This window comes from Periplaneta americana, chromosome 13 (assembly GCF_040183065.1).
Source record: "Periplaneta americana isolate PAMFEO1 chromosome 13, P.americana_PAMFEO1_priV1, whole genome shotgun sequence".
NCBI lineage: Eukaryota > Metazoa > Arthropoda > Insecta > Blattodea > Blattidae > Periplaneta > Periplaneta americana.
The window spans coordinates 38,222,916-38,247,811 of NC_091129.1; the positions used below are offsets into that span (position 1 = coordinate 38,222,916).

The window sequence follows — 24,896 nt, forward strand, 5'->3', positions numbered from 1 at the left end:
TTCTGTTCTTTTTTTTTCTTTTTAATCTAGATTAAAATTGCAAGTTTCTTGTTTATGTTAGTTAATTACAGTAGTTAGGATACAATTAATTATGATACTTAATCACTCATTTAAAGTTTGTGTGACTGCAACCTGTGTATATTTTTGTGTGGCTTTACTTTGTTTGTATTGTTTTTTTTCTCTCTCTCTCTCTTTATTTTTTGTGTAGGTTTATTTCGCATGTAGTGTATTTTTTCTGTTTATTTCTATTATTGTATTTGTATTCCTGGTGTTGTGGAAGAGAAGGCCTGATGGACTTAACTACACCAGAATAAATAAATAAATAAATAAATACATAAATACATAAATAAATAAACAAATAAATAAATAAATAAGTAAATAAGTAAATATTTATTATTCTAAAGCTATTATGTAGCATGATACATTTCTTGCTGGTAATATTATGTTTAATGAGGGCAGCATCCATACTTGATAAGAATGAAAATCAACAATGCATAATATGAAATGAAAATAGTGGATGATTTAAATGGCTACAATGTATTCTTTGGGTTGTATGGAGTAGTGAAGTACATTCCATAAATTCTGCTACTCATATTCCAAATCCACCTTCCCATGGTGCAACCTGTTTTAACGAACGAGACTCTGGGAACCGAGTCATGGCGGTATAACCTTTCCATCTTAATACTGAGGAAATGCAATATACACTGGCTTGTCCAGAAGCAATGAGTTCGCGACCCCATGAGTTCGCCGGTTTGTTACGCTTTGTTTCAGAACTTTTTTTTGTGAACATAAAATCAAAGTCGTTTTACCGCTTTTACCATACACAGCCTGATGTAAAATATTTTCATTAGAAAAAATCGGCAGCTTCCTTTCTTTCTTACTTACTTACTTATGGGCCTATCTACAATGAACCTTCAAGTAAACGTAAGTAAAATTATAATAGTGATATTATAAGCAATAATTATACACTGGTACAAAAGACTTAGAAATTAGAAATATCCGTACTGTCGCTACTTAAATTATTTCATAGAGAATGCATAATTGTTTACAATATTTATGTCTGCATTTGTTTTAGGAGATACTGCCGGATTGTGACATTACTTGTCTTATAAATTCTTGCATTTTGTTGAAAAGGGAGATGTAAACAGTTCTGAAGTGGGACTTACAGCTAATATTAAAACGAAAGATGAAGCGGAAAGCTGGCTTGCAGCCTTTGTGAAGTAGTTTTTGTAACATACCAGAATACAAGAAACAGTCCCAGGAAGTAGTTCTAGACTTATTTTCAAAGTAAGTGCTTAACATAGGCTATAGTAATCTGCTGTTGATATGCAAATTATCCTAATAGGCTACATAGACCTATTTATTTCACATTTTCTAAATAACGATCTTCTTTTTGTTCACTAAATGATAGCTGTAGTATAAAAATAGAATCGGACTTCTAAAGAATATTAATTATTTCTTCATTTTATTCTCCATTTTCATTTATTGAGTAATTTCCTGAAGGTTATGCTCCTACCATACATGATTAGCTATTAGGTACCGGTAATGTTATTTTTCCTTCTCTATGGTTTTCTTGGTATACCATCATATATATGTATATATATATATATATATATATATATATATATATATATATATATATATAAGGCTAAGTACACAAAACCGAAGCAGGCGTATGGTCATTGTGTAGATGTCGCCAGCTGTTCACATATGACACATTTGGACTTCACTTACATCTTGTAGAAATTACTGTTAACATTGATACTCGTATTTATGTTATATGCATTATATCAGTTTTTGACGGTTTAGGAAAAATATGGAAAGATTATGGTGAAGGTATAATGGGAGGTTGCGCCCGCTGCACTATCGTATATGATATTGATATGGTTTTTGCAGGTAGAGAAAGTATTAAATACACAAATATTTAGGTACAAAATATATCATTTTACACTACAGTGCAGTAAAGATGTTATATCCTATTCGCTGTCTTCATTCCTACTGTTGAATTTTCAGCGTGTTGTTTGGTAGTAATAAGTAATAACACTAATAAACCTATACGATTATTGTATGTAAAATTTAAATTGAAGTCATTTCCGTATTATATGAATCGATCAATTTTTATCGATAGTTAAAATACATTATCGAAAGTGTGTCTTATAAATAGAGATATAATCTTTCTGACGTATATATTACCGAAACATGTCGTAAAACAATCCATTTACGAACTAAAATTGATTTTAAAAATTTCCTGAGAACTAAAAAAATACCAAATAATTTCTAACAATAACACTGCTAGAAAAAAATTACAACTAGTAAATACGTTTGTCTTGCAAGAACTTGTGAAATAAACACACAATAATTGAAGAGGTGAATTTCAAAACCAAGTCAATTTTTGGTGATTTTTAGCTATGCTGCTTAGTATGTTCTCTTATACATGTTACATAATTCTAATAACAGATTATAGTCAAATCCAACTTAGGCATGTCGATTTTAAATGTCAAAATTGACAGTGTTTTCCAAATCCAACTAAGTCAACTGTTGTTTTATTCCAGACCCAACTAAGTCGTTGCGCATGCGCACTGGCTATTGACACAAACGACTTAGCAGTGTTTGGCGCGTTTTATTTCAGTCCTTCTACTGTAGTTGCACGTTGCAGTTAGCTATTAATATTCTCGATGTAACATTAAAAAATACCATTAGCTAAGCACGAACTGCATTGTGGAAATGTGGCGGAGCCCCATCTTGCTGAAAGAAGAAATCGTCATCGAGATCTTGTCTAAGTTGAGGCACCAACCATTGCTCCAACATGTCCAGTCACAGTAGCCTCAACGAAGAAGAAAGGTCCGTACAGTTTTCGTTGTGACAACGCGCAGAAAACATTCACCTTTGGTGAATCACTCTCATGTTCAATGATTCTGTGAGGTTTCTGTGTACCCCAAACACGACAGTTGTGCTTGTTAATTTTCCCACTCGCATGGAATGTCGCTTCGTCGCTGAAAATTAAGCGGCTGAATAAGTCATCGTCGTCTGCTGCCTGTTGTTGTAGCTGGCAAGAAAACTCGTCTGAGATGTCTGATCGTTGGATAGGACGTGCTGGAGTAAGGGACAGACGTTTCATGACATGGCCACCAAGGTCACCCGATATGACTGCATGTGACTTTTTTCTATGGGGGTACCTAAAGGACCGTGTGTTTGTACCGCCTTTTCCATGTGATTTAGAGGAACTAAGAACCAGAATTCGAGATGCTGCCGCCACGGTCACAGAGGGAATGTTAAGAGTTTGCTTATCGTTTGGACATCTGCCGAGTCACTCGTGGTTCACACATTGAATCTCTGTAAGGTGTAAACAGAACTTTGAGAGTTTGAGTTTAAACTGACGTGTGTTTGAAAGTGCTATCATTAGTAGTTTTTGTGTAATAAAATATTGAAAGTGTTACCGGACTTTTGATATGCCCTGTACATACCCGAGGAAAAAATCTTATGAACAAACACTGAAGGAACCTGAAGGGGATAATGATAATACTGTTCGTATGTACGACGAAGAAAAGCCATTTGTTAAATGAAAATAAAAAAAATTGTAAAATTTCATATTGAAACTAACATGTACATTTTAAGTTCAATTAGTGTAGTAATAAATACATAAATTATATTTCAATTACAGTGAAAATATAACATTGCATTATTAAATTCATCCATTTTCAACCTTTGTAACAAGGTAAAGTGTAAAATCTACGTTACAACTAATGTTATGTAACAAGTTAAAGTATTTGTTATAATACCTACAATGTAATATTGTTTTCCAGTTAACACAGCATTTGCAATTCAATTCCTTACTTCTGTAAATGGAAAATGTAAAACTAACACGTGAAACGTTACAGTATTTAGTAATAAATATGTGCAAAGTTTTCTTGAGTTAACACAGCATACTTAAATTAACCACTATAGGGAAATATTTTTTTTTCCAAATCAAACTAAGTCATGACTTAGTTCAATTTTGAGAAAACACGCACCTATAAATTGTACAATATAAACGTAAATGCCACAAATATTTAGTAATGTCATATCTATGTTATGACGGATGTGGTACAACATAAATTACTCAGATATAATCAGCTCCAAAATAATTATTTCAATTTTATTACCCTCCTGAAAAAGTAGTTTTTTTGACTTAGTTGGTTTTGGAATTCACCTCTTCAAATATGTTTTGGAGCTACATAAAACTCTTTTATTGAGAAGTAATATTCATTCATGTGCGATTCTCCAGATAGCCATTTCTATTTATATCTATTGATAGGCACTTTATTTACTGTTCCCATACAAATAATTATTTCAGAGTCCATTGCTTAATTTTGAATTTTTATAAACCACAAAGCTTTTCTTAGGTTGTTAGCTTATAAGCTGTATTTAACTAAACGTTTCATATAATGTACGAGTATTTAATGCTTAAATCACTAAAAGATACAACTATCCAGTAGCTGGATGGTCTGGAATTAGAATTGAAATATATATTTACTTTTAAAAAGATGATGTAAACAATGGATAACGCTACATGTCAAATACGGTAGCAAGTAAGTCAAGTCCTTGTGCTATTCATAAAAGTTCACGAAAGAGAAATAAGTGTGACTGCGCTTGGTATGTCTTATGTGATTTGAAATGCAGTTAAAGAATAGGTTGGAGTCTTTATTCATCTGAGACTAATGGCTTAATCTTATGCCTAATTTAGGGTAAAAGAGAAATTATTGAGTATTAAAAAAATTGATATACTACATATTACATGGAAAAATCGTGAACATGTCCAAAAATTCGACATAATGCTCTACAGACAAAGATAACTTAAGATAAATGAAAAAGACCTGAAAAGGCAACAAAGTAAAAGAAAAAGACTTAAAGGTTAGAAATTACCTAATAAATGTGTTTCAATTAACTCCATTCTTAGAAAAACTTATAATATGTAAAGCGAAAGCGTTTGTGTACTATCATTAAAAAGATGAAAGTTCATCATAACCCTAGTCCTACTTATAAAGAATTTTAACGTCGAATTTTTCAAAGACTTTGTGGTCTAATTGTTACGATAAGACACTATAAGCAGAAGGTTTCGGATCGATTCCCGTGAATCCAATGAGTAAATCAAAATATGTGTGTTGATATAGAAGTGCAATGAAGGAGATATAAAGTAAGAAGAGAAAGAAAAATGAAAGGAAAGAAATAGGTAAGAGCGAAAGAAAGGTTTTTTCCCCACTCTTTTAGTTTCACACTCCCGTAAGACACTTTGACTTATGTATAACTGGCATGTGTGTAAAGCTGGCGGCTACAGTATTGTGTACTTGTTCGAAAAATTATAAAAAAAAAACTTGTCTGTAAATTGTTTCTGATTATGTTGGAAACTAGATATTTATGTGCTCTTTCAGTCTTAGGACCCAATCAGTCCATCATAAAGTTAAAAAACACTTTCTTAAATACCGTTTTGAACATGCAAATCAGACAGACTTGAGAACATACCAGTATGTAGGCTATATTAGGAAAGAAGTATTAATCCCATTACATTACTACTGATGAACTCTCTCTCTCTGTTGCAGAAATCTTACAGATGCCATCACAATACAAGAGCTACCTATGCATCTTCCAAAACGAAACATCCTAATGAGAAACATACAAATTGCCCTGCTACATTGACTATAACAGTAAAAACTCAACGCTGAAAAGGTACGCACTTGCTTACTAAATGAATGATATGTCTAACAAGGAAACATTCCCACAGGGGGAGTCGTGTTTGCAAGAAGCTATAGGTACAGGTAGAAGCCTTAAATGCTAAAGAATTATACAACTTGGGAATTAAATCCTTTAAGGGGAGAGGATAATATTTTTTGGTGGGGGAAAGAAAATCGTATGTTGAGTCGCCATTTTTAAACGTCCTGCGTTATGGATTTTTAAATCACTCGCCCACTTTTATTGTTGTTTCCGGCAAATTAAAAAAAAATCTTTAAAATACCCTTTGATATGTGTGGAATGCATTGCATAACATTTTGTGGGTATTTGTGCCCTTATCGGATGTTGATACGTCATTTTTAAACTTCCTGCGCTATGGATTTTTAAATCACACGCCCGCTTTTAACGGTTTCCAGTAACTTCATTTTTTTTGCTACATTGCCAGACAAAAATGGATATAATTTCTGAACTATTAAAGATACATGCATGACATTTAGAACACACATTCTTTAGACTATTAGGAAACTTTTCTCTGTAACAGAATTTTGTTAAATGATTTCATGTTAAAAATACGTCCGTTTGTTTGCAAGAAGGGAAATCAGAAAATTTTTATTAAATTTTAATTGTTTATTTTACAAACGTGGGGACTAATATCAAAATTCTGTTAATGACAGTTTGTAGAACATGCTTTTGCAAATACATTGCAAAAACTGTTTGAATGTATCTTTAAAAACGGTTTAGATATATCGATTTTAGTACAATCCTGCATTGGGTACATTTTTTTCAAATTTGGGCCACCAAATATTTTTTTTTTCAAAATATTTTTATTTGGTTGAGTTGCCACAGCTATGAGCTCCCTACATACAGAAATAATATTTTACACCAAATCGGAAAAAAGTTAAAAAAAATACCATCCTCTCCCCTTAACATTCAGTCTGATGCAATTATTGTTACTGAACATTTGAAAAAAAAAACGAGTTTATAGGGAAAAAATATTACATTCAGGAAAACACCATTAGGCGCAGAACTTTTTTTCTGGTGATATGCAATGGTACGACGTACCAACATCTTTCCTCTTTTTTACTTTTACAATTAAAATTTCTCTAATGAAATGGCAAAATTAATCGTACAATCAGCATTGAACACAAGCTGGAAGCTATGGTTCTGTGAAGAAGAAGTTGCCTGTAACAATACGTCCTTAACTCACGTGCTATTTTTAATTTGTATGATCTATAAATTTTGGGGTTACCTTCACCTTTATCATTGAAGAAATGCACTGATCTGTGGTATTATTAAAATGTTCAAAGCAAGATATAATTAATATCACTTAATTTTCAGCTACCTACATTAATAAAGGCAGCCAATTTATTGGAAATCCACACGATAAATAATATCATATTAAGCTAAATTCTTTCATCGTCATTTTCAAGCATGTTTCAATATGCTTTCTACAATAAGTGCAAATAACTTTCATGATATTACTGACCAGTCGTTTTTCAGTACTGCGAGCATGTGGAAAAGTAAGTTTTCCTTTCACCAATTTTCCTTCTGTGAACAGTTTCCTGATAGAATTTGGTCAAATGTGACGTGTTTTTCTAAAAATTTACTGATTTTCAAGTACCGGTATTCTTAATATTCCCAAGCATATCATTCGTGTGGGAATGTTTTCTTGTAAGACATATTTTTAATATTGAGTACAAGTAAAACCATGCAGATTGTTATTTTATTATCAATGTATAAACTGTACATGTTCTTCTTTTAAGGAGCAGTTCACCTTAAAACATTTTCTTGTGAGATACACATTCGTCACATTCACAACCATTCTATGAGAGCTGTTGATGCATTGCGCCATAGAAGACCCATAGAAGAAGTGCAAGAAGCTTTTATAGAATTATTTCGAAGAGGAGATTCTCCATCATCAGCTTAGCAGTCATTTAAATGTGAATTGCAACAAGAAGCTGGTGATAAGTATTATGAAGAGGCTGTAGATGGCAGTAAGTGTACAAACCTCCAATTTTGGTACCATTATTATATTTTAAAGAAAAAAATGGATCTCCTCACGGGGAAGAAATAATAAAAACACTAAATTCATATATTGAAAAATACAATGACTGTTGTGTTTCAGTTTGTGTAGCACTGAAACATATAAGTTGTGGACCTATAATAGCAATATGTTCCCCACTAATGAAAAAAATTGAATGTAACCTGAAAGAATCAAGTGAAGTAATGTTTGTAGACTCATTAGGTACTACAGACAGACTAAAGAGTAGAGTGTTTCTACTGTTAATGCCTAGTGTAGCTGGTGCTCTACCATTAGGTAGATATCATAATCTGAGTCACAAGATGTATTAAATGAAGGTATAGACTTACTGAAAACTATATTATCTGGAAAGTCATTTTTTGGACATAAATCCCCAAATGTAATTATAACAGATTACAGCACCAGTGAAAGGAATGCATTACCGGAATCATTTCCATATGCAACACTTCTTTTATGAAAGTTTTATGTATTGCAAGCTTTTTGGCGATATTTATGGAATTCTTCAACAGATACAAAAAAAAAAAAACTAAAGACCAGATATTTTTAATATGTTTAAATGCATTGTTAATGTAGCAGAGGAGGTCATTGCATTTGAATTGTATATGAAGATGGTAAACAATTTGGAAAATATCAGAAGGTGCACCTTTACATTCAGAAAATGTTTAACAGAATATGTGAATGGTGTCTTGCATTTCGGTAAAAATTATTGACTAGAGGTCATCATACTAACAAGAACAAATGAAATACAATGTAATTCAACTCTTCGATTTCATAACTACACGTTTTGAGGCATACTATGAAGCCAGACTCATAGATATATTTAATAATAGAACATGCACTCACCAACGTTCCAGATATTTTGTGGATGAAAAAAAAAATGTTTCATTACAGTGCAGTAAACTATCTCCAGATCTGTATGAGGTTAAGAATACTGTAAAAGAAACAATATACACAGTCGATATGTCAGTTGAAGTATGTAGTTGTCCAATTGGATTACAAGGGGCACCATGCAAACATCAGTATACTGTCACCAAAATAATATAAGTACTGCACAGTTTCTTCTGAAAAATGACGAAAAGATGAAACGAATATTCATGAATTTAATTGATCCAAAAATTAAATTTTGTAATGAATGGTTCAATAGCATCAAAAGCGATCTTCATAAAGAATCTAATATATCTGAGTGTAATCCGTTGATAAGTGACAGTGAAAGTGAGGCAAATGAGGAAGGAGTAAATGAAATAGGCTTATGTGTTGCATCTAACAGAATTGTTCAGTGTCAGTTCACACAGAATAGTGATGGAAATGAATTGAAAGAAATAATTTCCTGTACTTCCCTGGATGAAATTGGCAGTTTTTCACTTGAGGAATTAAGTGCTTGCAAGGAAGACTTGATGAAAGTCTATGAAGACATTTTTTTTAAGTAGGTTGGACAGCAAACCAATAGAGTTCTCCCAGCTTGTAAAACGTTTATAAAAAGTACCAAAATTTGAAAAGTGAATCTTATATTCTCTCTGCTTTGGCTACATTTGGCAAAAATAATTTCACAACTTCTAAAAGAAGAAATATTAATGTAGAACCAACATCTGTTGCAAGGAGGTCAAAATTTCTAGGAGATACACATGCTCAACAAACAGGAAGACCAGCAAAAGGAATATCTTCTGACCACACTTACAATTAAAGAAAACAAACACAACCATTTTCTTTTGCACCTCCACAGAAAACAAGAAGAAAAGCACTACATTCATTAACTTACTTGGCATAGGAAAGTCTTCCACCTGCTAAGCATTAGAGTTGCTGTAGCCCTAAATTAAATTTTTTTACAATGTGTGTTAATTTAATCAATATGTATGCACTTTTTCATTTGTTTATTTGTATACAAAAGTGATTCTCATCACAAGTATTCAACATGCTAGCGTAGTATTTTACATAAGCGATTATGTGTTATAAATCCATATTAATAAATGAGTAATATGTGTCTTTGGAGTCTGTCCCTGTGTTTGACTTCACTAATTTTAATATCTACTAACCCTATTAAGAAAAGTAGATTGGTACAGCAATATAGCTACCATAAATGGATAGGAATTTATGTGGCATTTCATTTGTATACAGCACATTTACATCCTAATGAACAGGTAAGTGATAAACATATACCATATACTGTTATTCAAAATTTGCTGTATGACATAATGAAATATATACCAGTGCTGGTGAGGTACAATTTCATTAAATTTAGAATATATCAATAAGCAGGAATACTGTAATGTTAACATTACTCAATTACAAATGTATGACAGCCTTTGATCATGACATCATGTGGAGAAGCAGCAGTTTATTATACATCTTTAAAAATTGCTATATGACAAGAGCTTGCATAATCATTACATTAAATTAACAATTTCCTATCGTGCTATATATATTTTAATGTTAATAGTAATTAAGAAAGAAGTGCGCACAAACGTGCAATTTAGTTTGGTATGAGTTACTTCTCTTTACTATATTCCACCAGTGACTTCGTTCTATTCACACATTTACTAAAATGATATTTTGGACACACTTCGTTGCACAGTTTGCACACGCATTCGGGGGAAGGTTCGTGGTACTCTGATCTTCTGCACAGTTTGTGGTGAAAACCGTAAACTGCTAGCCTTGTTATGGCGCTTCGTAACTTGTTGTTCGGCCCTGTCTAGTTGCGGTTGATCATCGCGTCCGTTCCATAGAATTCACTTTCTATTTCCGCCTTCTTCTCTTGCATGACCATGCGTAGTCGAAGTTCTGCTGCGGTAGATGGCAGCATGAGTCTGCTTCGTAGTTCCTCTATCAGGAAGGGTTCTCGCGCGAGTTCGTACGCCATTCTGGAGGGTGCATATTTTGAGATTCCCAGTGCTGCTTTTAAGAACCTTGCTTTGACGTTCTCCATGGTCTTGATGTCATTGTAGTTTAGCCGGGTCCATGTGATGTCCAGTCCATATGACAGTATAGGGAGTATCTTGGCATAGAAAAGCTGCATGGCTGTTGAGAGTGCTAGTTGGGTAATGTCTGTTATGTCGTGGATAGCTATTACTGCGGCCGTTGCTCGTTCTTGAGTGTGGATTCTGAAGGATTTTGCTGTCGTCTGTATCGTTACACCGAGGTATTTAAATGCATCTGTAATTTGCAGGGGTCGATTTTGTATCCAGATTGTGTCACTTTTTGCTATTCTTCCTCCCTTTCTGAATACCATTTGGACAGTTTTAGACTGGTTTATGAGCAGACCGTTTTCGTCAGCCCAAGCTGAAAGGTTGTTCATGGAGACCTGTAGCTCTCTTATGTTGGTAGACCCGAGCACCATGTCGTCTGCGTACATGTACATCACTGTTGAGGGAGCCTGTGTATGTTAATAGTAATGATCTACTGCTATTTGCCAGCTTTGGATCATGAAATGTCTTATGAAGAAGCAGTAATTAATGAAATATCAATTTATTGTATGCCTTGATAAAGTTTATACAACTGCTCTTAAGGTACAATTTTATTAATTTGGAATTTACAATTCAACCGAAGTACAGTAATGTAATTCAATACAGTTAACATTACAAGTATTTGTCAACTTTGATCATACAAGATCAGCTGCAAAATCAGCAATTAATTAAACATCTTTAAAAAAAGTTTTGTATGACATTGTTTGGCTAAAATTTAATTTAATTTATAATGTTCCACCAACCTTTAAGTATTATCATGTTAACAGTAATTAACTGCAATAGTTATCTGCCATCTTTGAATCATAGAAGATATCTGAAAAAGCAGATATTAATAATTGATTAAATGGCGATCTTACTCGTGTTAATTGTGTAAGCATGTGCTGCCTACAGCTGTTTCGGTGCTTCTTCACACAACCCTCAGAGCCAACTAGATCTCGGCGTCATCTCGAACTTCGCTGCCTGTTGTGTGGGTGCGTTCGATTGTTGAAAAGTGTTGAAATGTGGTTTCAAATAGTATGTGTGTTCTGAAATTGATCTATGTGTTCAGAATTTGATCAGGGTGTGTTTTAGTGTGTCTGTATATTTCATACTCTTCCAATGTGTTTAGTTTTTCGTTTTTGGGTTGTATGTGTTGGATTTCCATGTCTGTATTTATGTTATTGTATGTGTGGTTAGCATTAGTTATGTGTTCGCCATATGTAGATGTATTGTGTCCTCTGGTTATTGCTTTAATGTGTTCTTTGTATCGAGTTTGGAATGATCTCCCTGTCTGTCCAATGTAGAAACTGTCGCAACTATTGCATGTGAGTTTTTATACGCCTGTGTGGTTGTATTTATTTGTGTGTTGAGATGTCTTTGTAGTGTGTTTTCTGTTCTGTATGCTATGTTGTATTTCTGTTATGAATGAGGATGCGATCTTGTGTGTGTTTTTGTTTTCGTATGTTAGTGTGATGTATTTCTTGTGTTCTTGTGTTTGTGTTGTGTTTTGTATTTTTTGTGTTTGTTGAGTTTTTGTTTTGTCTTCCTTATGATGTTGTCTATTATGTTTGCGTAGTAACCATTTTCTTGTGCTATGTATTTGATTGTGTTCACTTCTTCATTGTAGTGTTGTTGGCTCATGGGTATGTTGAGTAATCTGTGTACCACTGTCCTGAATGCAGCATGTTTGTGTTGTGTGGGGTGATTAGATGCGTTGTGTATGTGTGTGGTGGTGGTGGTGGTTGGTTTTCTGCATATTAATTAAATATCTTGTAAAAACGTCATTCTTATTCCTAGGCCTAATTTTCGTCTGCTACTGACATGTGATAAGACTATAATTCACTCTTTAAAGCATTTTGAAATAAATAATTATATAGGCTATATGCTTATAAGTTTTAAACCTGAATACTGAAATTGATTTGCTGATCGCTGTAACTTTATTTTAGCTGAAAATATGAACTCTGAAAAGAAGGGGAGCTTAGCGTCGTACTTTTTGTGACATTCCTTAATATTTGAACATTAAACACTATAATCATTTACTACAATCTGTATGCTGAATTCCAGGTAAGTAGAAGGGCAAATCGCAATATAGCGAACGCAGAAGCTCCGCCCACGACACCTTTCACTTTTCCCCTACCTTTTTGGTCACGCTTTACACCTCTCGGCTATCGAAACGAGTTGGTGGTAGAAGGGAAAATGAATCTATTTATGTTCCAGGGAACTGTCATAACGTATCGCAGAAATGCAATGTTGGAATTTGCATATGTCTTTGTACGTAATTTTTTTTTGCCCTGAAAAGGGCAGTTTGGTGTTTGAACATGATGTACTCCTAAACATCTCTCAAACTTACGACTCTACGCAAAATGAGGTCGTAAGTGTAAAAGCGAGATCTAAATTCCGCATTAGTTTCCAGTCTCGCGTAGAGGGAAATATGTCTCTCGTGTTTTGGTTGTAATGCTTTACTGAACCACAGAGTTTCGAGTAATAGGGAAGGTGACGAGCCATTGGCAAAAGCGAAAAGGGAAAGTTTGAATCTTTGCTTATAATCCAAGTTTTTAGTCCAAAATAACTTTCTTATCCACTTAGACCAACAAATGCTAGCAGAGCCTATAATATCTTGCAGTAACGTCCAAGGATTAGTGCAAGGATTCATAGCGGGAGACAATGATCGAATGGCGCGGGGGATAATGATCGAATAGCATGAGTAGAAAGTGACGGGCTTGATAATTTCAATTGGTAGGTGTTGACTGCGTGGGTGGCATAACTGTTAACGCGCGCTGGTAGAGCTTTATTGTGCCCGTGTCCAGCTTCGAGTACAGACGGAATGACGTGATGTGATAAGCCTTACCGAAGACGTGTAATTCTTCCTGAAATAGAGCATGGAGAATTTAAAGGCGGATACGATAAGATATTGTGAGGAGCATGGACTACTTGGTAGTTATTACGAGTGTCCGACCTGTGGAAAAAAATATGAAATTAGCGCCGAAAACCGATGCTAGTGATGGTGTACATTGGCGGGGCAGTGAAATTGCACATCGTATTAGTCGTTCAGTGAGGCGTGGAACTTGGTTCGGCAAGTCCAAACTTACGATGCCCAAGCTACTTCTACTGACATACTGTTGGTTTACGAAAATGTCCCAGTAGAATGCCAAGTAACATGCTGGGGTCGAAAAAAACACGATGGTGCAATGGTATCTGTCATACAGAGAAGTTTTTGGCGTGGTAATGGAAAGGTGTGAAGGGAAATTAGGTGGATTAGGACATGACGTGGAGATCGATGAATCCAAAACTGGGAAGAGGAAGTATCAAAAAGGTAAACGTGTCGAGGGCCAATGGGTGTTTGGTGAAGTCGACCTTAATACTAAAGAATGCTTTCTCTTTCCGGTGGCTAATCGTTTGAAAGATGTTCTCCTCCGGATCATCAAAGAGCGAATTAAGCCAGGTACTGCGATCTATTCTAATTGTTGGAAGGCATACAATACCTTGAACGATGAAGGATTCCATCATCTGACTGTGAATCACTCCGTGCCATTCGAGAATGCTATAAAAGGCGTCCATACGAACGGAATTGAGAGTCTATGGGCGCATGCTAAACGGAGTATTCCTTCCTGCAATAAAAAAGGCGATATGTTCGATTCCTACTTGTGTGTCTTTATGTATCGGTAATTGAGGGGCACAAACCAAACATTTCACAGCTTCCTCCAAGACATTGCATCCGTGTATCCACCTCATGTTACGGACTAATTTCTAGTTTTTCTACAGCGCTGCTCCTCCTGTAAGGGGTCCTTTTCAGGGCCCGAAAGTACCCAAAGGGGAAACGATGTGACGTTCTGTGAGAACTAATATAACCTCTCATTCCCAAACCAAGCTCTCCGTCACGTGGCGAGTCCTGATTACAGCAAACGAGGCTTTGGTGACTATTGTGTGTGAGGGATACAGTCTCCAACAGAGCAAAGTTAACAGGTGAGTGTTGCTTTATTAAAAGTATGTGTTATTTCGAGGAAAAAAGTTGTGTCGAATGTCCATTAAATTTGGTTGTGTTGTGGTGAGTTGTGTGGAATACACATTGAACATGAAATACGTGGGAGGCGGTAGCCAGTGATCCATGTGTTACTTCGAGGAAAAAATTATGTTTCCAATGCACATTAAATTTGGTCGTATTGTGTTATGTTGTATTGTGTGGAATTAACATTATATATGAAATACGTGCCGGGCGGTAGGCAATGATCCGTGTGTTACTTTGAGGAGAAAACGTTGTGTCTAATGCACATTAAATTTGGTTGTATAAAATATGAAATACGTGCGAGGCGGTAGGCAGTGATCCACCAAAGCGGGGACAGAGAGTAGAAAGAGACAATAGAGAGAGAGAGAGAGAGAGAGAGAGCAGGCGAGCGAGGTGCTGAGCGGCCAGGATGGGGATAACTTCCCCTACTGGCGTTCACTGTATTGCGATTTATGCAAGTAGAATCTAAGGGCCGTTTTCATAGACATTTTTAGCGCGGGCTTTCGGTGGATTATCAGCGTTTTTCGTATTCATAAACCAGTGTTAACCATAGGATATGATTTGAATTCTGTACTAGTAACCAGTGGATAGCCGGGGCTAGCTTAGTACGCTCGTAGCGTGTGCTGCGAAATGTCTAAGTCCAATCTACACGTACCAATCCGTTCTCATTTCCCATCGCATTCTAAGTAACTAATCTGAATGTTAAATTTCTCATACTTGCTGCAGCTTTTGCCATCATGGCTGCCGTTTTTTACAAGTTGGTTGCATTTTCAAAACACGGCATCCGACAAGGATGCCCACTGTCACCTCTTCTATCACGTATATATATATATATATATATATATATATATATATATATAAATGAATGCCATGATACGTGAATTTATGAAAACAAGACATGATATCACATTCCAATGACCGCAATTTAAATTTGGATGTATTGTTATTTGCACATGATTTAGCTTTGCTGGCATATTCAGAGGACGATTTACAAAGGTCTATATACAGTTTGAAACTCATAGCATATAAATAGGGGAAGATGGGGTACATGGGGCACAGTGTAACATCTTGAATTGAGCGCCAATGAGTATGTTTGTAAAGCTGTTTCTGCACATGTTTTTGTCGGCAGTCGTTCCATTTTCAAAGAATCGTATATTGGATGCACTTCCTGGTGTACTGTCCACGTGGTCGAGTCTAGGGGTTTTGTGGTAAGTAAAGTAATTTTTTATGATTACACTGTGCAATCAATATCTCGTAAAATATAATTGATTTGTTCTCCCTCTCCCTCTGCATAAACTCGTCATATATGTGAATAATAATGTTTGTTGTATCAAAACTGTCTGCCTTCATTTGAGTCCATAATCTCAAAGGAAATGGAAAATTGTACTGTGGGGCACAGTGTAACAAATTAGAATGTTACACTGTACTCCATTTTGAGATATAATTTATAAAAAATTATAAACAGGTAGTTAACGCTGTTGAACGACAATTTGAATGTTTTAGGGATGTATATTTTATAATGTTATTTTAGGATTTTCTTGTATACAAAGTGAAAAAAAGGTCCGAAAAAGGGAAAGAAAAGCGAATATTGAACTTTTCAGTGAAAGTGATATTAGAACTAGAGTTAACCTAGTTCTTTCTGGAATGAACCTTCGTAACGCTGCAGCATTGAAAAATGTCAACCATGGAATCTTTCTAGATTATCTATTCTCATTTGCATAGCGGTCTCGTCAGAGACAGGCTCAAAGCCAATGACATAGAGAAAAAAAAACACTTTTCCCGAAAGGACGATTCAACAGAGTGAAGATGATATCTGCATTCCTTTCCCTTCTTTAGGTGATGAAAACTGGATATTGGATGATAAGGATGAACAAGATTTGACTCCACAGAAGAACCCGTGAAAGGAGATTATGTTCTCGTTCAGTTCACTGGCAAAACTAACGTCTATTAGTCTATGTCGGTAAAATAGAGAAGGACAAGGATTTGGATGGAGATTTATGAAGTGCCATTTCTTCGAAGAGGAACCAGGGACACAACTAAGTTTGTGTATCAATTTCAACCTAATGTAGCTTCTGTGTCTGAACGGGATATAAAAGTGGTTCTTTGACAATCAGTGTTTTGGGAAAAACAAAACGCCAGACTGCATGACTGAAATTTGAAGTTAATCTTTGCAACCTTGATGTTAGTTAAAATATTGTTTCTTTCTTTGTTCGGTGTGATAATTTAATAGCTATAGTATTAAGAACTGGTAAGGTGATATAAAATAATAATATGAAGCCACAAAATATGATCAAGTTATATTTATAATGATTACTTGACGGCAAGCTCACTCATTATCCGATGTTACACTCTACCCCAGACCTTGTTACAGAGTACCCCATACTGGGGCACAGTGTAACAATGCATCACTTAATGAATATGTTAAAAAATAATTATATTAATTGCATAATTGCGAGGTTTTTGTACATTCCATACTATTGTCTAATAAAGAAGGAATAATCATAGGGGAGACCCGGGCAAAACGAATAACTCGGGCAAAGAGAATAATGCTATTTCTTAGAAACGCTAACATGTAGCGCTTTCTGCTATGTTGGGGAAGAATCCCTACCAGATTTTGCTGCTGGAACTGACTTGTCGTCATTCTAGCTAGTAAGAGAAGAAGTCAACGTGTGTTTGAAGAAAATTGACAGTTTTCTTAAAATATTTCAAGGTAAGAGAAACATATGTACAACTCTTTGTTATGTGATTGTAATATATAGGCGATAGAATTAGTTCTAAAATGCCGTACTTACGAAGAAGATTATTGTTGTTTATATTTGTATAACCTTAAATGAAAAGCGAAGTGGCGTCTGCGGGCAAAGTGAATAGGGCAAAGTGGATAACTTATCCACTATATAAGTGGCAGCTGTATTTTTGTATATATTTGTCTATTGTAATAAAGCGTGTTAGATCATTTTACATAGTGTAGGCATTAAGTCACAATAATTAAATTATAAATCAGCAACAATGATCTTAATTTTTACTTAAAAAGGTTGCAATGTGTTTTCAGATGGTTTAATTTTTCAAGAGGAAGACGGAGCAAGCCAAATGGTTGGAAGAAGACATGAACAAAGTACTTGAAGAAATAAAATCTTCCAATCAGTGATTCTGCTATCTGGCCATACAACCATAATCTGTTTGTTGATGAAGAGTTTGCTCCAGATGAACTTACAGATCGCCCACTTGAGACAGAAATCAGCGGAACGACAGTTGGCTCAGATTTAACAAATTCTGCGGTGCCAGCTTCTTCAGCGGCTGAAGAAACAGTTAATGCTCACTCAGAATCAACCACATCCTTGATGTCGGCATCTTCAGAGATTGACGAAATATTAAATACATTAATTACACTCATTAACATCGTTTTTGTGTTGATTTATTTTTATTATCAATGAATAGAAATTAAATAGAAAGGTGAAAATTTTATAGGGATATTCACTTTGCCCGGGTTAACTATTCGCTTTGCCCGTGTACCCGGGCAAAGCGAATAATTAACTATATTTTCTTTCTCAAATCATATCACTCTCCGTAGGTATGAGAAACGAATTGCTGTTTTGTAGATATGTGGACAACATGGGTCACAACAAAGTCATGAAGTTTTTATTTCAGGAGCACCAAAATATAGCCTGTGGAATTGTTTATTCTTAGCTTATCCGCTTTGCCCGGGTTTCCCCTACCACAGAACAAATTTTATTTCATTACTATATTTGTCAAAAGTGTTAAAAATAACTTTTCTGTTACATTGTACCCCACCTCCCCCTACTCTATGGAAATTTCTACTGACAAAACTAAAATTATGGCTTTTTGTGGGAAAGAGTCCATTCCTAACAATATTTATATTAATGGAAGTATTTTGGAAATAGTTAAAGAATTTAAATATCTTGGCCAGAAATTATCTTTGTTAGCAGATTTAGACATTCATGACAAAATTATACAGTATAATAAATCAATGGGCATCATAAAATAGAACCATGAAATCATCTCTAGTTCAGCGATATACCCGTACTTGGCTGTATAAAAACTTAACACCACCAGTCCTGCGCTATGGAAGTGAAGCATGGCCTCTAACGAAATGTGACGCAAGTAGAATCACTGCTAGTGAAATGAGATTTATGCACCAAACAGCTGGCTATACTAAGTGGGACCATAAAAGAAATGAAGACATCTTAAAGAAACTTGAAATGAACTCAATACTCGCAGAGATACGTATGTCACTATCACGATAAGTGAAGTCACCATGTAAGTCATATGTCTAGAACTGGAATCCTTCGTGCAATCCTGCATTACCAACCTAGAGACAGGAGAGCAACTGGACGTCCAATGAAGACATGGGATGAAAACTTTTATGGACAATAACAGTACTTCTGGGACTATATCCTATATAGCTGATGATGATGATGATGATGATAATGATGAGATTGATGATGAAGATGGTTGTATGCTAAATTTGAGAGTGTTAAACGAGTTCAAAGAGAATTTCCACGGGAATATGGTGTGCGTAATATACCTAAATACGATTCCATAATGTTATAGTATTGAACATTTGTAGAAACGGGTTCTGTGTTTAAAAAAAAAAAACGTGCAGGAAGTGGCAGCCGAAACCCACTACAAGAAGCAGCGTATTCTGTCTATCATTCTAAACTTGTCTTTTCTCTTAGGAAGTAAATACACATAATACTTCTGAAGTTCTTTCTTTATTGAAAATGCACATGTCTCGTATGAGCTTGAAAATTCAAGTTCAAAAGTTAACATATGGTGCAGAACGAGTCACAATAATGTGTATGCACCATTCTTCTTTCCAGAAAAAAAACAATACACTATGGATCGTATTTGTTGCAATTGCTTCTGTTGCTACATCTCGAGTAAAACAACAATAGTTGAGTTGCTTAGAGTATAGGTTCGACTCAAGTCGTTACAGCGGAGGCTGCGCAGAAGTTTAGAATAGGGACAAATAAATTGAACCTTGCGTCTGACGCCATATTTTGGGAGAAGCACGGGCTAGCAGACAGCTGTACTATGCAATATTGAATGTTTAAATATATGTTTCGTTTATCTTATAAATCAATATTAATGGCTAAATGAAAAAAATCCTATTAACATTTAAAGCGACCACATTATGGACATGATCAAGCTTAGTTACCCTTAGTTTGAAATGAAACTAAGGAAAAACTGTAACAATTTGATACCGTAACCAAAGACGTTTATACTGGGTGTTCAGTTCAAAGTGTGTCATGGCTCGCTGTATGCCGTCATATGGCTAGTCAATGAGCCTAGAGAATTCAATCTTCCTACACTTCCGCAAAGGCGAATTACCTGTGTGGCAGAAAAGTTGCCTAGCAAGTACGGCGTTCATTCTGAATAGTACGTACCAATACGTACGGTAACGCCGGTAGTGGCAGGAATGTGAACTGTTTAGAAACACGTAGTCTACTGAGGTGAGTTTTTTTCTTACTGTCGGGATATGGGGAGAGAGTCAAAACAATTACTTACGTATTTGTTGACATTAACTTCGACGGTCAACATGGACACGGAGCATTTGATTCGTATTGTGGAATGTTGCCGTACGCAACCGATGATAACAAATACCCTGCGTACGACTTGCTCGAGCAAAACACAGTTCGAAAGAGGTTATGATAGCACACAGACCGTACAGACCGCCATCTGTTGCTACGACGTTCAAGTTATACCGTACACGTTCTCATGTTCAGATTAAACGCCTAAAATATAGGCAACTTCTCTGACATAAAAGCTGAAACTCGCTTCAAATCGTTGACTCACAACAGTGACGTCATGACACATTTTGAAATGAACACCCAGTAGTTATTTGACAACATATAGAGCGAACAGAAATACAAATGCATACTGTAGTTAGTTTAGATGAAAAGAAAATTATTAGTATTTACTATTGTTAACAAAACACTGCCAGCTGTGTAAGGCATTACATTGGGCCTATATTGTAAATAATTGTTTGCTTTGATGTGGAACAATTATTATTTATCTGCTTCCATGTCACAATATAATATATACCTGTAAAATAAAAACACCTACGGGTACCTAATGTTTTAGCCTGAAAAATAAGTAGGTCTACGATATATTAGCTTATTATTACAGCTGTAGTAAGAAATAAGCTTCAAGTGCATGTATTAGTCATATAATAGAACTCACACCTAGTGTGAAGAACTTCTTGCCTATTGATTTATTATTATTATTATTATTATTATTATTATTATTATTATTATTATTATTATTATTGACTTCGTTAAATGTTGTTTTACAACTTTTTATGTAAAGTCGTGTTGTACCGGTAACTTTAAACTTTGTGATAACATCTGCTCTTGTGGATTATTTAACGACGTTGTATTAACTACTACATTATTTGGCATCGATGATACTGATGATAGAGAGATGGTATTTGGCAAGGCGAGGCCATGGATTCGCAATAGATTACCTGACATTCGCCTTAAGTTTGGGGATATCAGAAAAAAAACCAACCAGGTAATCATCCCAAGCGTGAATCGAACCCGCGCCCGAGCGCAACTCAGGATCGGCAGGCCATAGTCGACTGAATTACGCCAGTAGCTCTTTTATGTACTTTTATGGTCAGTTTAACAAGTTTAAAATGAGATTATCGGGGGAATCTGAGATCCATTTTCTAAAATATATTCCTACAGTTGTAGAAAAATTGTACAAGGGTTCTACTGTTAGATCGCATTGTTTTCACACGATGTAAGAGAGACCCTTGGGTGGTAATATCCCATTGTTCTCTGTCAACTTCTGTATAATCGTTCTTTCACTTAAGCGACATATTTATATTCTCTCAGATGATGGTAGGACAAGACTCCCATTATTCTTTCGTTAAAGAAGTAAGAGATTTTGTTTACTGCTGGTACATAGCATAAATTGAGTCTTAAATTTATTACACAATATTTTCTTAATGATTTAACAACAAAGCCAGCAATGTATACAATTACATTTTCACAATAGTGTCATTGAGAATGATGTAAGAATGAGGGAATCTGTAATGAATGTCTGCAGTTGTAAGTTATTAAGAATCATATCTTCTCTGATTCTCAAAAAACTGTGGATTATTATTAGAGTGCGATATGTGTTTGGAAAATACCATTACGTGTATAGGCATCTTTTTAGCGGACATCCCCTTCTTTGTAATATAACTTAAATAAATTATTTTGAGTCTTAAATGAGTCTTAAATTTATTACACAATATTTTCTTAATGATTTAACAACAAAGCCAGCAATGTATACAATTACATTTTCACAATATTCCGTCACTGAGAATGATTTAAGAATGAGGGAATCTGTAATGAATGTCTGCAGTTGTAAGTTATAAAGAATCATATCGCCTCTGATTCTCAAAACACTGTGGATTATTATTAGAGTGCGTTATGTGTTTGGAAAATACCATTAGGTACATAGGCATCGCCCTCTTTGTAATATAACTTAAATAAATTGTTTACGTATTTTCTAACGTATATAAAATACCGGTGACAAAAGTAAAAATATTCCATGTATTCGGTCATTGGAAATAGAAATAAACTAATAAGTCTATGAGCAATATAAAGCGTTTATACTTAAAGCAATGGTTAGTTACTGTATTTATATTTACTTATTACACGTTAGAAAATAAGTAAATAAGTTTAGTTATAAGGGAGATGTCCGCTAAGAAAACACCTATATACCTAATGGTATTTTCTAAACTCCGAATGCTTTATAGAAAAAATCATTTGTGCTCCCCTAACAATGCTCGCGCGAACCAGCGCCAATTGTTTGTCTAGATATATAACTACAACGTCTTTGGCTCGACTGTAAGTAGCCATATATCCCAGTCTCATTCTTCCAGACATATGGTTACCTGTAGTCGAACAGGACATCAAGAAATTCAAGAAAAATGCCAGAAGTAACAGTACTAGAAAGCAATAGTAGTTTGTTTTCCTGCACCACTAGATGGCAATAGCAGTTTAATTGGTCCCACTTATTTATTATCTCTTCCACCATTAGATGGGAGTAGTAGTATAATTATTGTTTCCCTACTCATTTATTTATTTCCTATTATTTCATATTTTCACTATTTCCACTGTTAATTATTATTAGTTTCTACTATTACTTGTGGTTTGGGTTATTGTTCCATAACATTAGTTTAGTTACAATCATGGAATTCTTCTTTTTATTCTTCTTTTCATTTTATATATTTCACATTGCAAGAGCTTATGACATCGTGTGTTCCGGCTTTATATTTCGCACTGACCTGACGGTCGTCGATTAGTCAGACAGGTTAGCTGTAACCATCCCCACAATAGGTTTTCACAATTTCACCTGACTACGAAGAGAGATCCACTCTTCGAAACGTGTTACAATGTAACGTGTAGCCTCGCCATCCCCGACCAGGAATCGTTAGACAACGATGAATATTTCGTTAGGTGAGAAGGATGTTAACAAGAAACAAAGCACATAACAATTACCTTGGTAATTTATTAGAGAAAACTATGTAATAACATTAACAAACTCTTAAGGAAACAACAATAAGTATATATATATATATATATATATATATATATATATATATATAAAGTCCGAGAAAAATCTTACATTTGTAAAATGTATAATAATGAAGTAAGACGAGAGAATAATGACAATTAAATATGATAATATGGAAAAGCAGACCAAAAGAAATATATATCTGTAATTGCCCAATTCGAAAATGATACGAGGAGATTAAACAGCTAAGGACGGTTCGGAAACGTCGTATAACGGAAAACGAAAATACTTCACTCGCATTCGCTATCCCAATAGCCCCAGAAGTTAATTACAAATTACAAACAATAAATGCATAAAGTAGCAAAGAAAATACTAGAGTGAAATATGAAATAATTTGGGTAATATCGCAAATACAAACCATCAAGGTTAAACCAGTACCAAACTAACTCTCACGCAATTAAATGCATAGAACCTCAATATAACATAAGTTCTGACATTAAAGTTAGAGAATGAAAGTGAACATAAATAAGAATAAATTTAAACACTCAGAAAACGAAATAATTAAATAAATCCAATAATTTGTAAATAGATTAGAAATTAATAATCCAATCTCACGAAATCTTTAGCCAAAATCACCCGGCTACACTTAATGGACGAAGATGTCCCAGCAAACCACGATCGCTTCCGACCTCCCTCCAGCTGATGTTCCGTCGCGGAGACAGTACTCAATGCTTCAACCCCGCGTCGACCCTGGTCCAAAGGGCAGGGCAGGCTAAGTGCTCCTCCCAGATACTTCTCGCCGGTCACTATGTCGACTCTCCCCAGAGACGGTCTCTCTCAGACTGCCTACGATTCACTCTCTGCTTCAAGTTTCTCTTGAACTTGCACCTGTCACTCCAGAGCGCGATGAGCAAAACCCGCCAGCCAAGTAACGTAAAAATTGTAATGAACACCAATGAGAATGCAGAAAATTAACCAATATACAAGCAACTATAACTCAATCAATAATCTCGCTATCCACATAAATATAAAAGAAATTAGACAGAAAATAGTGTTTAAGATAGAGACATCTATTATAAAGAAAGGGAAAGAAAAGAGAAAGGAAACCGGGAACAGTGGATAAACGAAAGAAAATTAATAAAACAATGATCAGGGTGCCGAGAAATAATCGGCACAACAATTTTGAAAATTAACAATGGAAAAAGTTGAAACAGCTCAACCATTGAGTAATTCACCGTTGCTCTCCCCCACCCCTATTTCATTCAGATTAAAACCAAAATGTGAACATTATATTCCAGCAAGATGGTGCACCCCTCACTGGGCATGGGAGATTCGTTATTTTCTGTACAGCTTTCAATCTTGTGTGGTGTGGTTGTGATGGACCAATTGCTTTGTCCCCAAACACCCCAGGTCCAGGTCCAACTCTTTCCGACTTCTTCGAGAGAAGTTTTGTTAAAGACACTGTTTATTCAAAGAAACCCAGGAATATCCATTTCTTTATTACTTTTAGTAGGTTATTTAGCGTCTGAATGAGATGAAGGTGATAATGCCGGTGAAGTGATTCCGGGGTCCAACACCAAAAGTTACCCAGCATTTGCTCATATTGGGTTGAGGGAAAACCGCGGAAAAAACCTCAATCAGGTAACTTTCCCCGACCGGGAATCGAACCCGGGCCATCTGG

The 24,896-nt window shown here is 35.2% G+C and overlaps 1 protein-coding gene and 1 long non-coding RNA gene across 2 annotated transcripts in view; both read left to right on the forward strand.

Moving 5' to 3' along the window:
- Positions 1-24,896, forward strand: part of LOC138711809 (alpha-tocopherol transfer protein-like) — a 108,661-nt gene that overhangs the window by 40,565 nt on the left and 43,200 nt on the right. The window lies entirely within an intron of this gene.
- LOC138711810 (uncharacterized) lies at positions 338-9,773 on the forward strand. Its single transcript, XR_011335468.1, has 4 exons — positions 338-924; positions 1,076-1,287; positions 5,577-5,703; positions 7,470-9,773. It is a non-coding gene; the product is annotated as an uncharacterized lncRNA (long non-coding RNA).